The sequence below is a fragment of the Equus quagga genome, chromosome 2 (genome assembly GCF_021613505.1).
Source record: "Equus quagga isolate Etosha38 chromosome 2, UCLA_HA_Equagga_1.0, whole genome shotgun sequence".
Taxonomy (NCBI): domain Eukaryota; kingdom Metazoa; phylum Chordata; class Mammalia; order Perissodactyla; family Equidae; genus Equus; species Equus quagga.
The window spans coordinates 11264809-11276155 of record NC_060268.1 but is presented as its reverse complement, the minus strand read 5'-3'; positions in this window follow the sequence as shown (position 1 = coordinate 11276155).

The following is an 11347-nucleotide window of genomic DNA, read 5'->3' as shown; positions in this document are numbered from 1 at the left end:
CAAAGCAGAGTTGTTCACTTCTCTGGTGACACCTCCCCCCTCAAGTGGGGCTCTCATCTAAGCTCAGGTCGTGTGAGTAGGAGCCATCCTTGAACTCCTGGAAAACTCCATCCGCTGTAATGGAGCGCAGTCAGGATCTACCTCCTCTTAGGGTAGCAAAAGAGCTGGAGTGAGGCGACACAGGAAGGCATAGTTCCTGAGGCCCCCTCAGAGGATAAAAGCTACACTTTAAATTGACTTAGAACATGCTTTTTCTCGAGACTCAAGCTAAAATGGACTTATTTCACTCTCTGATCAAATTAGCATAGATCCTAAAATTATAAGGGAGTAATATGATATAGTGATTAAATTAGCCACAGTAAAGACCACCTCCCTTAGAGAAGAACATCACGAAGGCTAGGGGATGTGAATTTGGCTCCTTTTGGACAATGCGCCTAATGGCTGAACAAGCCTGGTGGCTGCGGGCGTGCTCACTCACTCACTCAGCAAGCATTTCCCGAGCCCTGTTCATTAGGCCCATCATGTAATAATCCTATCACTTTTAGTCTTCATACTTTTCATTATAAAGAAAACTGGATGATATTACTCATTTCTGATAAAGGTGGGTGTGTTATCTTTTTAAAAAATCAGTAAAGTTCAGCTTCATTAAATACAGCTAAATCTCTAAAATTTTGAGAAAAGTGTAACACAATAGGTAATCTTTCTTTTTTGCATTTATCTAATTGCATCATCACAAAATGTTTCTTTTCCACTCAGGATAAAGCTGTCAAATGAATAATTAATTTTGTGCTGCCTGGGTCTGTTAACATATCAGTTCCCCATAAGGAAGCCACTTTTTACTGCAGGGGCACACTATTTATCATTTATTCATTAGATTTCTGAAAAGGTGCTTGTGTTTTAAGATTAGTTACATAAGAAAAAGAATATTTTTAAAATAGCTATTTATCATATTGAAATCCCCCAAAATACACAAAGGTACACATGCATATGCATGCACATCATACACACACAAACACACACACATGTAAATGTGTATAAACTTGGAATCCCGTTTGTCACTCCAGAATGGTAGCTGGTCAAAAAAAGAAACCTCAAGGGGCCTGCCTGGTGCCACAGCAGTTAAGTTCACATGTTCCGCTTCGGTGGCCTGGGGTTTGCTGGTTAGGATCCTGGGTGCTGACCTACTATGCACCGCTCATCAAGCCATACTGTGGCAGGTGTCCCACATATAAAGTAGAGGAAGATGGGCATGGATGTTAGCTCAGGGCCAGTCTTCCTTAGCAAAAAAGAGGAGGATTGGCAGCAGATGTTAGCTCAGGCTAATCTTCCTCAAAAACAAAAAAAAGAAGAAACCTCAAACATGCTGAAAATAGCAGTGAGAGCAGTCTGAAGATACTGGTGTCTCCCCTACACAGCTAGCTGATTGCAGCTGCTTATGACTGCACAGTGCGAGTTCACTAAATCAATACTCACAATACTAGTTAGCCATGAAAAAGGGCCAGAGATCAACCACATCTGGATAAGAGTGGAGAAAACAATGTATGTGGACATATATTGTAGCTAAGGGAAATATCTAGTCTAAGAACCAATTAATGCAAAGCCAACGAGTCCTCTATTATTTTAATAAGTTTAGTTTATATTCATCAGAACTTAAAGAGACCTCACCAAGATGGTGGCGTAAGCAGACTCTGAACTCATCTCCTCCCACAAACACAACCAGGTTACAACTATTTTTGGAAAACTTACCCTGGATAGAAAACTGAAAACTGGATAAAAAAAAAAAAAAACCCACAACAAGGGACAGTCCTGACTAATGCAGAAGAGGAAGAAATTCCTGCTGGAGTGGAAAAAGCCACCTTTGGGAGCAGCGGAGCTTCTCAGCTGGCCAGGCGGGAGCCGCCCTAAGGTACGCAGCCCTCCCTGGAGGAGTGAGGACCAGAGCGGGGGTCGATACTGCTGTAAGCATCCTTCGGACTCAGCCCCACTGAGACAGGAGTCTTACTGTCTGGCTTCGCTGGCTATTAACTGCAGCGAGGGTACCCCCAGAAAAGCTATTGGCCGAAAGCCCAAAAGACACGGGTCTTAAAGGGCCCACACACAAACTCACGCATCTCAGCAACCCAAAATCAACACAGAGAAGGCTGACAGTCCTTTGGTGAAACAAGACTCAGCTGGTGGGTTCTAGGGGCATCTTGGTGAGAGGACGGACCTCTCCAGAGCCTGAGACATTGGTGGGGACCATTGTTCTGACCTGGTCCAGGCGTGCTGACACAGACCCCAGTGGGCCATTGAGGTTCTTCCCTTGGCCTGTTAGCCCAGGGGTCTGCCACGCCCACTAGAGCACAGATTTAATCCAGTTCAGCCAGGGCAGGCAACCCTAGGGGCCAGCCCCACCTAACAGAAGCCCGAAAGCTACTTTTCAGCCTGCATTGACTGAATGCCTTGATCGTCTACAGGCAGGCAAGGGTGTCTGCCTCTGTGGGGCAGGGCCTGTGTGAGGACCAGGTGAACTGTGAGGGGGCATTGGTGAAGAGGTGGGGGCCTCTGCAGTGTGGCGTCAGGGTACACTCCAGGGGGTTGGGAAGTGTGCACAGGACCAGGACTGTGTTGACAGTGTGTGTGGTCCTCTGGGGTTGAGGCTTATCAGCGGCAGAAGACCTGTACTTCACAAATAGCCAAAAAAAAGGATCAGCCCCACCTTCCAAAGCCTGAAACAATTGAGTGCTCCTGTGCCTAGGGCCAGCCCCACTCAGCTGCACTCCTAAGAGAACTCACAACAGCCTTGTAGGCCTGAGGCCCAGAGCAACTGTAAGCCCCTGAGCCTAGCAAACAGCTACACTGAGTACCAACCCAATTAAGAAGAAAAGTGCAACAGGACTGTGTTGATAGACTTCATAGCCAATGGTGCTGAGGTTCCCCAAACCAGATTTACAAACACCTGGCCAGGGAAGAAAAGGCTAGACTCCCTGGGTACCTGCTGTAAGAGCAACCCTGCCTCAGCAGAAAGACACCAGTAGCCCACAAAGGGGTCACTCCTGGATTTTCTGGACTGGTGACAAGAGGGAAGCACACTGCTGGGCCTCATAAGGCATCTCATACATAAGGCCACTTCTCCAAGATCAGGAGACATAGCCGGCTCACCTAATACATAGAAATAAGCACAGAGAAAGAGGCATAATGAGAAGACAAAGGAATACTTTCCAAGCAAGGGAACAGGACAAAACCCCAGAAAAAGGACTAAATGAAACAGAAATAAGTGATCTACTCAACAAAGAGTTCAAACAAAATATCATAGGGATATTCACAGATATTGGGAGAAGACTGGATGAACACAATGAGCTCATCAGCAAACAGCTGGAAAATATAAAAAAGAACCAATTAGAAATGAAGAATACGATACTGGAAATGAGAAATTCACTAGAGGGACTCAATAGCAGAGTTGAGGATGCAGAAGAACGGATCAGTGAGCTAGGTGAAAGACTAGAGGAAATCACCCAAGCAGAACACATAAAAGAAAAAAGAATTAGACAGAATGAGAACAGTCTAAGGGAACTCTGGGACAATATCAAGTGCACTAACATTTGGATTATAGGGGTCCCAGAAGGAGAAGAGAGAGACAAAGGGGCAGAAAATTTATTTGAAGAAATAATAGATGAAAATTTTCCTAACCTAAGGAAGGAAACAGACATCCAAGTACAGGAAGCACAGAGAGCTCCAAACAAGATAAGCCCAAAGAGGCCCACACCAAGACATATTATAATTAAAATGTCCAAAATTAAAGATAAAGAGAGAATCCTAAAAGTAGCAAGAGAAAGGCCACAAGTGACATACAAAGGAAAGCCCATAAGGCTATCAGTGGACTTCTCAGCTGAGACCCTACAGGCGAGAAGAGAATAGCATGACATATTTAAAATGCTAAAGGGAAAAAACCTATGCCCAAGAATACTCTATCCATCAAGGTTGTCATTCAGAATGGAAGGAGAGATAAAGAACTTAAAATACATAGTGCTAGTAATGGCTAATTGTCCCAGTTATCATAGCATGAGTGTATAATACACTGGAACTGACTCTGGATGCCATCTGCTATAGTGCAAAGTTCAGTAGAACACAGAGTGATGTCGGACTCCTTTAGGTTACAAACATATTCCTTATAGCAAAACTCATTTGTCCCAAGTGACTAGACATACCGTCATCTCATTATTTCAGAATTAGTATATAAAATATATTGTATTCATGTGTGTGTGTAAACACAATGTATGAATTAAATAATTTGAACATAATAAAACATAATCCTTAAAAAGTGCTTGAATAATGACTGTCTTTCTTTGCTATTTCCTGAAATATTCAAATTGCTTTAAGGTTATTCTTTCAAACACCAATTATCTATATACAATACAGCATCATAAGTTCTGCACTGGTTTTGTGAATATCAGACAAATGAGTCTTTGCTGTATTCTGGGCAACCTAGTGTCATAAGGTAGACATTGGGGATGTTTTGGTTACTCAGTCCTATTGTATGACAATGATATTTTTGATTCCCCTGGAATTTCACAAGTTCACTTACCAGCTGTCTCAGAGTTCTAGAATAGCTTTTATCCTGATGGTAGAACAGTTTATATCTAGTCATTTCATCCCCTAAAAAAAGGACAAAACAGAAAAACAGCATTACAAGTTACATTAAATTGTAATCTTTAGACTGTAAAATAACCAGGAATACAATTTCCACCTAATTAAGTAGCGGAGAAGACATTCTAATGACTGCATTTGCAGAAGATACTAGCAACCCCTGGTAAACAAACTGTATGCTAATTCACCAGGTAACTGAGAACACCAGGATAATAAAGTTCCCTTTAAGTGTGCTGAATATAAGAACAAATAAGCAAAAACAACAAAAAGTGTGCAGCAATCAAACAAAGCCTGCCTTCTTTGTAATGAACCATGTAATTACCAAAAACGCTAATGTTAGTGAAGATAAAACAGAAACCTTCTAACTAAAATCTTCATAGAGTTGAAATCTAGTTAAATTTTGTTAAAACACTAGTGCAACGGAAAACAAGCAGAAAGACAAAGGAATAAAATTTTCTACCTCCTGGGAGGAAAATACAGAATGTGCTGACAGAGGGGGAGGAGGTGGTTTACTTGGGTGGAATAAAAAAGCAATAAACAACAATAATTGAGTCTACCAGCTAGCATTCCAACTGTTGAATACCAATTCCATCTAGTCTAATTAAAGAACATAACAAAGGGAGAGTATTTTGAGATGGACCATCCATCTCCTGCTGTAACAAAATGCCATGGTATTTATGAAAAAGGCAGACCTGAGGCATTCACTTTCGTACTGAGGCAAATTTTCCTGTCGAAATGTTCTCATTTAAAAGCTTCATCCCATAAAGTAATTAAACAAAAATGAACAGCAGGCAAGCTAGTCAGCTGGCCATCTAAGTGCTTACTTTAACGTTTATGCAGAAATAATGTCAGTAGCATGCCTAACAAAGTGGTCTTCCTTGAGCTGACCCCGTGATGGTGACAATGTGAGTTGACTGTGTCATAAAAACTTTCTTAACTATAGAGTCTTTTTTAAAGTGCGTTTATCATTAGATCGGCAATCTATTGGCTCAAATGAGTTACTTTTGTGTATAATGTGATTTAGAATATTAGATGTCTTCATATAGACTTTGCAGTAAGAATGCGGACATCAGATCTGATGGGATGCACTTACTCTGTCCTCCATAAGAGGAGATGTAAAGAAAAAACTTCACTGTGATTGACTGAGGCCGCTCCTCCTACAACAATCTGAAAAAGAGCACACTGCAGACTGAAATCGAATTTCCCAGCCCTTCCAGATTAAGAGAACTGTGTGTTCAGGCTTATTTTTAGCATTGTTTAGGAATGGCCATGAGTGGTATCTTCATGTTAAGGTCTTTAAATTTTTAATTTATTTAGAAACTAAGTTCAAAGATATTTTAGAAGCACACAGAGATCTTATACATTTTGCGCTTTCTTGATGGAACCATGGTAATCCATTTTTTCATCTTCCTATTGAAATGATCATGAGTTACAATTTCCTCTTATCAGACTTCTTATTTTATACTCATTTGAAGATTCAAAGCGAAGTCCTTAGATATTTGAGATACGGCTGATTTCTCTCATTTTGTATCTTCTCAAGGTGACGGTGACAATCCAGTTATCACGCAAAATGAATCATGTGAATGAATCTGTCACTGTGAAAATACCATCTCCTTTTAACAAAGGAGAAGTGCCTTCTTATGTTTAAAAGCGTCAATATTTAGCCAGGAGTTACCTCTACTAAAAGAGGTTTAACTATTTGGATAGAGGTAGGAAATGCAAGCTGCACTAACTTCTGACACCAACTACCCAGAGCTGGGCCAAACACCACAGGCTAAAGGCACAGTCTTTCAGAAGACTGTTCTTATTTCAGAGATCAGCCACAAGTTCAGGAGTCCCCAGGCTACCCTCACTTCTGACCAGCTGGCTACAGATTTAGAGGTTTCCACTATCCATCAGAATCAACAAGTCACCAAAGTGACTCATGGACTCAGGAAAGTGCTATACATGTGATTACAGTTTTATTACAGCAAAAGGATATAAATCAGACCCAGCCAGAGAAAGCTGCATTGGATGAGGTCTGGGAGGGGCCCAAATATGAAGCTTACGCTGTCCTCTCCCCATGGAGCCAGGGCACATGGATGTGTGGCAATATGCACAGTTGAGCTTCTGTGTCCAGAATTTTTATTGGGATTTCATATGTAGGCTTGATTGGTTGAATCATTGGCCCCAAGGTTGAACTCAATCTCTAACTCCCCTCCTCTCCCTGGAGATTGGGCTGGTATCAAGGGGCTCAAATCCCCAACCCTCCAATCTACATGATTGGTCTTTCTGGCATTGTCAGACCCCATCCTGAGTCCTTGTTAACATAAACTATCTATGAACCCACCATAATTAACAAAGAAACTCCTATTACTTGGGAAATCCCAAAGGTTTAGAGGTCACTCCTGGAAACCAGGGAAAAAGGCCAGCCAAATTTTTTATTACACAAAGCCTATGAAGTCTTATGTCTTGCTAGATTATTTTACAATCAATTTGGAACATTTTGGGGGCAGTATGAACATTTAGGGAAAGTAGTCTTAAGCAAAACCCACAACTGGTCCTTGTCTATTGGCTTATACTCAAATTAGGCAAGAAACAGTTAACAGTTTCTAAAAATAAAACAAAGCTTTCTATTAAACAAACTCTTACTATAAAAATTATTGCTTCCTAGGAATTTTATTTCAAATAATGATGAACACGTTGTATATTTCCCAAGGGAATAACTATACTACTAAGTGGATGGTACATAGAGTAATGGTAAGAATCAAGTTTTGGAATTAGTGCTAGATAAGGATTCCAAATTGTATATGGATCGCAGATCTGCCATTCATTTCTGAAATGGGAAATACGCTGAGCATTTTTGTGATGCTCAAAGAAGATAATGTATTCCTTGAATATATTAATTATATACTAAATGGATTCTATTGTTATTATTGCTGTTTATATGTATGAGGTGAAATATATGGAGATTTTCTAGTATATTTATATATACTATAATATACTATAAATAACAACAACAAAAGAAAGCTCCTCAGAGAAAGAGAGCTGAATATCTTGTTGAAATACAAAACTTTTATATATTGACATTCAGGTATAACTCATAAAGCTCATTGGAACTACTGATGTGTCAGAATGTGAAAATAATAAAACCCACATGCTGAGTTTTTTAAGCTCCTTAAATTTCTTAAAATTCTCCTTTCGTCCACCCTTTAATCTTTTCTAGAATGTCTAAACGCCAGTTTATTCAACCTATTGGTACCTAACTTAAGATAATCTTTTCATTCATCTAGTGAGCATGTTTCTTGAGCACCTATTATGTGCCAGTGGGGGTGCTTCAAACACTGGCAATACTGCACTTAACACAAGAGATCACAGTCCCTTCTCTCAAGGAGTTTTTATTCTAGTGGGGAAGGATAGATAATTAACAAGATAAAAACTAAAATACATAGTGTTTTAGATGATAAATCTGTGAAAAAATAATCTAGGAGGATGAAATAAAGACAGTTGGATGAGGGTTGCCAATTTAAATAGGGCTCCCAGGGCAACTGCAAGCTGAGAGTGGTGAAAAAGAGAAGCGAGGAGTTGTCTGGGAGAAGAACATTCTAGGAAGAAGGAACTACAAGTGCAATGGCTCTGAGGCAGGTGTCTGACCGGCATGTTCAAAAAGGAGCTAATGAGGCCAGTGCTGTCCAAGTGGAGTGAGCAAGGAGGAAGAGGTAGGAAATGAGGTCAGATAGGTAATGCGGGGGTATGGAGGTGTGCAAATTGAATAGGGTCTAGTCATTCATTGTGAGTTTGGCTCTTACCTTGAGGAGCCATTGCATGGTTCTGAGCGGATGTGTGACATATTTTAAAGGGATTCTGGCTGCTGTATTCAGAACAAACTGGAGGGGAGTAGGTAGAGAAATAGGAAAATTATTTAGGATGCTATTGAAATAAGCCAGGAGAGAGACGAGAGCGGTTTGGAATATCGTGGTAGCCGCAGGGGAGAAGGTGTGAAAAGTGCTTAGTTTCTGGATATATTTTGAAGGTAGAATCAACAGGATCTGATGGCAGATTGTTTGTGAGACTTGTGAGACTTGTGAGACAAAGAATAATCAAGGATGACATCAAGACAATTAGCCTGAGCAACAGGAAGAATGGAATTCCCATTAACTGAGAGGGAGAGACTGGGAGAGGCAAACTTTGCGGGGAGGGAAGGAGAGAAGGAGGGAGGAGGGGAAAAGAGTCATAGTTCTAATTTAGATTTGTCTGATTTCAAAGCGTGTATCCCTAACCGCAACAAGTCAGCACACCAGCTTTCATTTATTGAACACCTGTAATGTTGCAAGGACTATGGTTTACATATTTTACCTTATTAAATTCATTCAAGAAGCCTACAATGATGAAAATAACAAGGCAAGACACTTACATAATGCTTCCTATGTGTCCTGAACTGTTATAGTCCACACACACAGCACTTAAATAATCATATGACAGTCACTCACGACAATCAGAGGGTAAATAGCTCCCAAGTCTGTTGTGTTGTCATCCCGAGAGGGATGTAGGGGAGAATCCGGAGGATCCAAGGGCTTGTCACTTCCTAAAGATCGCATGGTAAGAGCTGGCATTTTAATCTTTGCCCCTTTCACAGCACTTTGGCCAATGGATTATAGAGAACAGCACCTTTCAACTTTTGGTGGAAGAGGGGCCAGGATTAATAACAGAATCAGTGGCAATGGCCTGCTATTTCTCGGAGCTCGACTTATGGACTCTAAAGTAGTCTAAATGTGTGTGTGTGTGTGTTTTTAGTTTTCCTGTATTAGTTTGCTAGGGCTGCCAAAACAAAGTACCACAGACTGAGTGCCTTAAACAACAGAAATTTATTTGCTCACAATTTTGGAATCTAGAAGTCCAAGATCAGTGTCAGCAGGGTTGGTTTTTTCTGAGGCCTCACTGCTTGGCTTGTAGATGGCTACCTTCTCCCTGTGTCTTCATACGGTCATCCATCTGTGTGTGTCACTGTTCTAATTTCTTCTTCTTATAAGGACACTGGTCATATTGGATTAGGGTCTACCCTAATGATCTCATTTCAACTTAATTTCCTCTTTAAAGACGCTCTCTCCAAATATAGCAACATTCTAAGATACTGCAGGGTTAGGACTTCAGCACGTGAATTCAGGGGGCAGGGAACATACAACTCAGCCCATAACTGTTACTTAGCATTGTTACTTAAAATCCCCTTAATGCAGATGTTGACAAATCTCTTTCCCACTGAACCATAGAGGTAAAGTCTAAACTTATATGAGCTGAGTGAGGAATCCACCGAGGCAGCAGTGTGATGACACCTGGCTCTCTTTTACTCTAATCACCTTCCCCATCCGCTTGCCTCTGTGTCTCAGACATGGGAAGAGGGAGAGCAGGAAGCAGCAGCACCTGGCTCACTCGTGGGTATTGCAACAGAGTACTTAGGGAGGAAAGTTTAGTTAGAAGATAACCAACTAGTCAGTTCTGGCAGCAATTCAGAAACACTTCTGCCATCCACTCTCTACTACATGACAGAAAAGAAGGAAAATGCTTTTGAAACTCCTGAATTTTTAAAGCTAAGACTAATTTAAGTTGACAGGCATATCAAGTGTTGAGCTTTTACGTCTTTAAGTTGGTTTCATAAGATTTTTTTAAGTTGAAAGGGATGCTTCAGTTTTGTCAATAGGAAAGACAGAATTATTCAGAATGTCTATTGATGGAAAGGTACTGGAGATTTTTATTAAAAATCTGTATGTAAATGTATTCCCTCAAGATTGTAAAGTATTCTAGCCTCTGAAATGCAAAACTGATTAAACCCACCCAGAAATAGTCTAAATTCTTTTCATAAATGAAATGAGTACACTTTCAGCTAAAGCGGAAACAAGCATTGTCTATTTTCCTGGAATTCTATAAAAACGGTAGAGTTACAAAAGTTCACTAAAATAAAGATGTGAAATAGGCTTGCAAGTTGCTTTCGCAAACTCTTTAATGCTCAATAGTTCTTGGTGACTGTAACCCTGGAGATGGAACTGTGGGTCAACTTGAATATTGGAAGAACGACGAATATGTAGTGAGACGCACATACCACGCATCTGAAAGGAGCACGGCAGGGCAGAAGCATCATAAAATTGTAAGGCCTTGAAATCCCACTCTGAACAGGAGGCATTAGGGAGAAGAAACGTCGCAGCCCACAGGATTCCAGTATCCAATTCTGCATTCATAACCTAAAGTTTAAGGGTTAGATGTGCCTTCTGTTTACAAAAGTTTTAGCTGAATCCTGTTGGGGACCTGGTCCTGGATAACCCACTTCCCCAAGGACTCCAGAGAATGCTTAAAGGTCAGGTGTCTTCTAACCCCCACTTATTCCAAAGCTCTAGAAGAAAGGAGGATCCTTGGTTTACAATAAGAACCAAGATGAAGGCAGTTTGGAAGAGCTCAACCTTCTGAAGTTTTTCTTGGTGGAATTAAATGCTTTGGTTTGAACCAGAAATGGCAAGTTTCAGGTTCTAGGATTTATTAGATCGTGTACTCCAAGATAAGAACAATTGCAATAACTACTTATATTTTCACAGTGCTTTATAATTTATATATAACTTATGAAGCTTTTCACTTTCATTATTTCATTTAATCACATTTTACAATGTAGGAAAAAAGGCCCTGAATTCAGATTCCAAAGGTCTTCGTTCACGTGTCTGAGCCTTGGTTTCCCCAGCCGTGGTAGAGACAATCATAC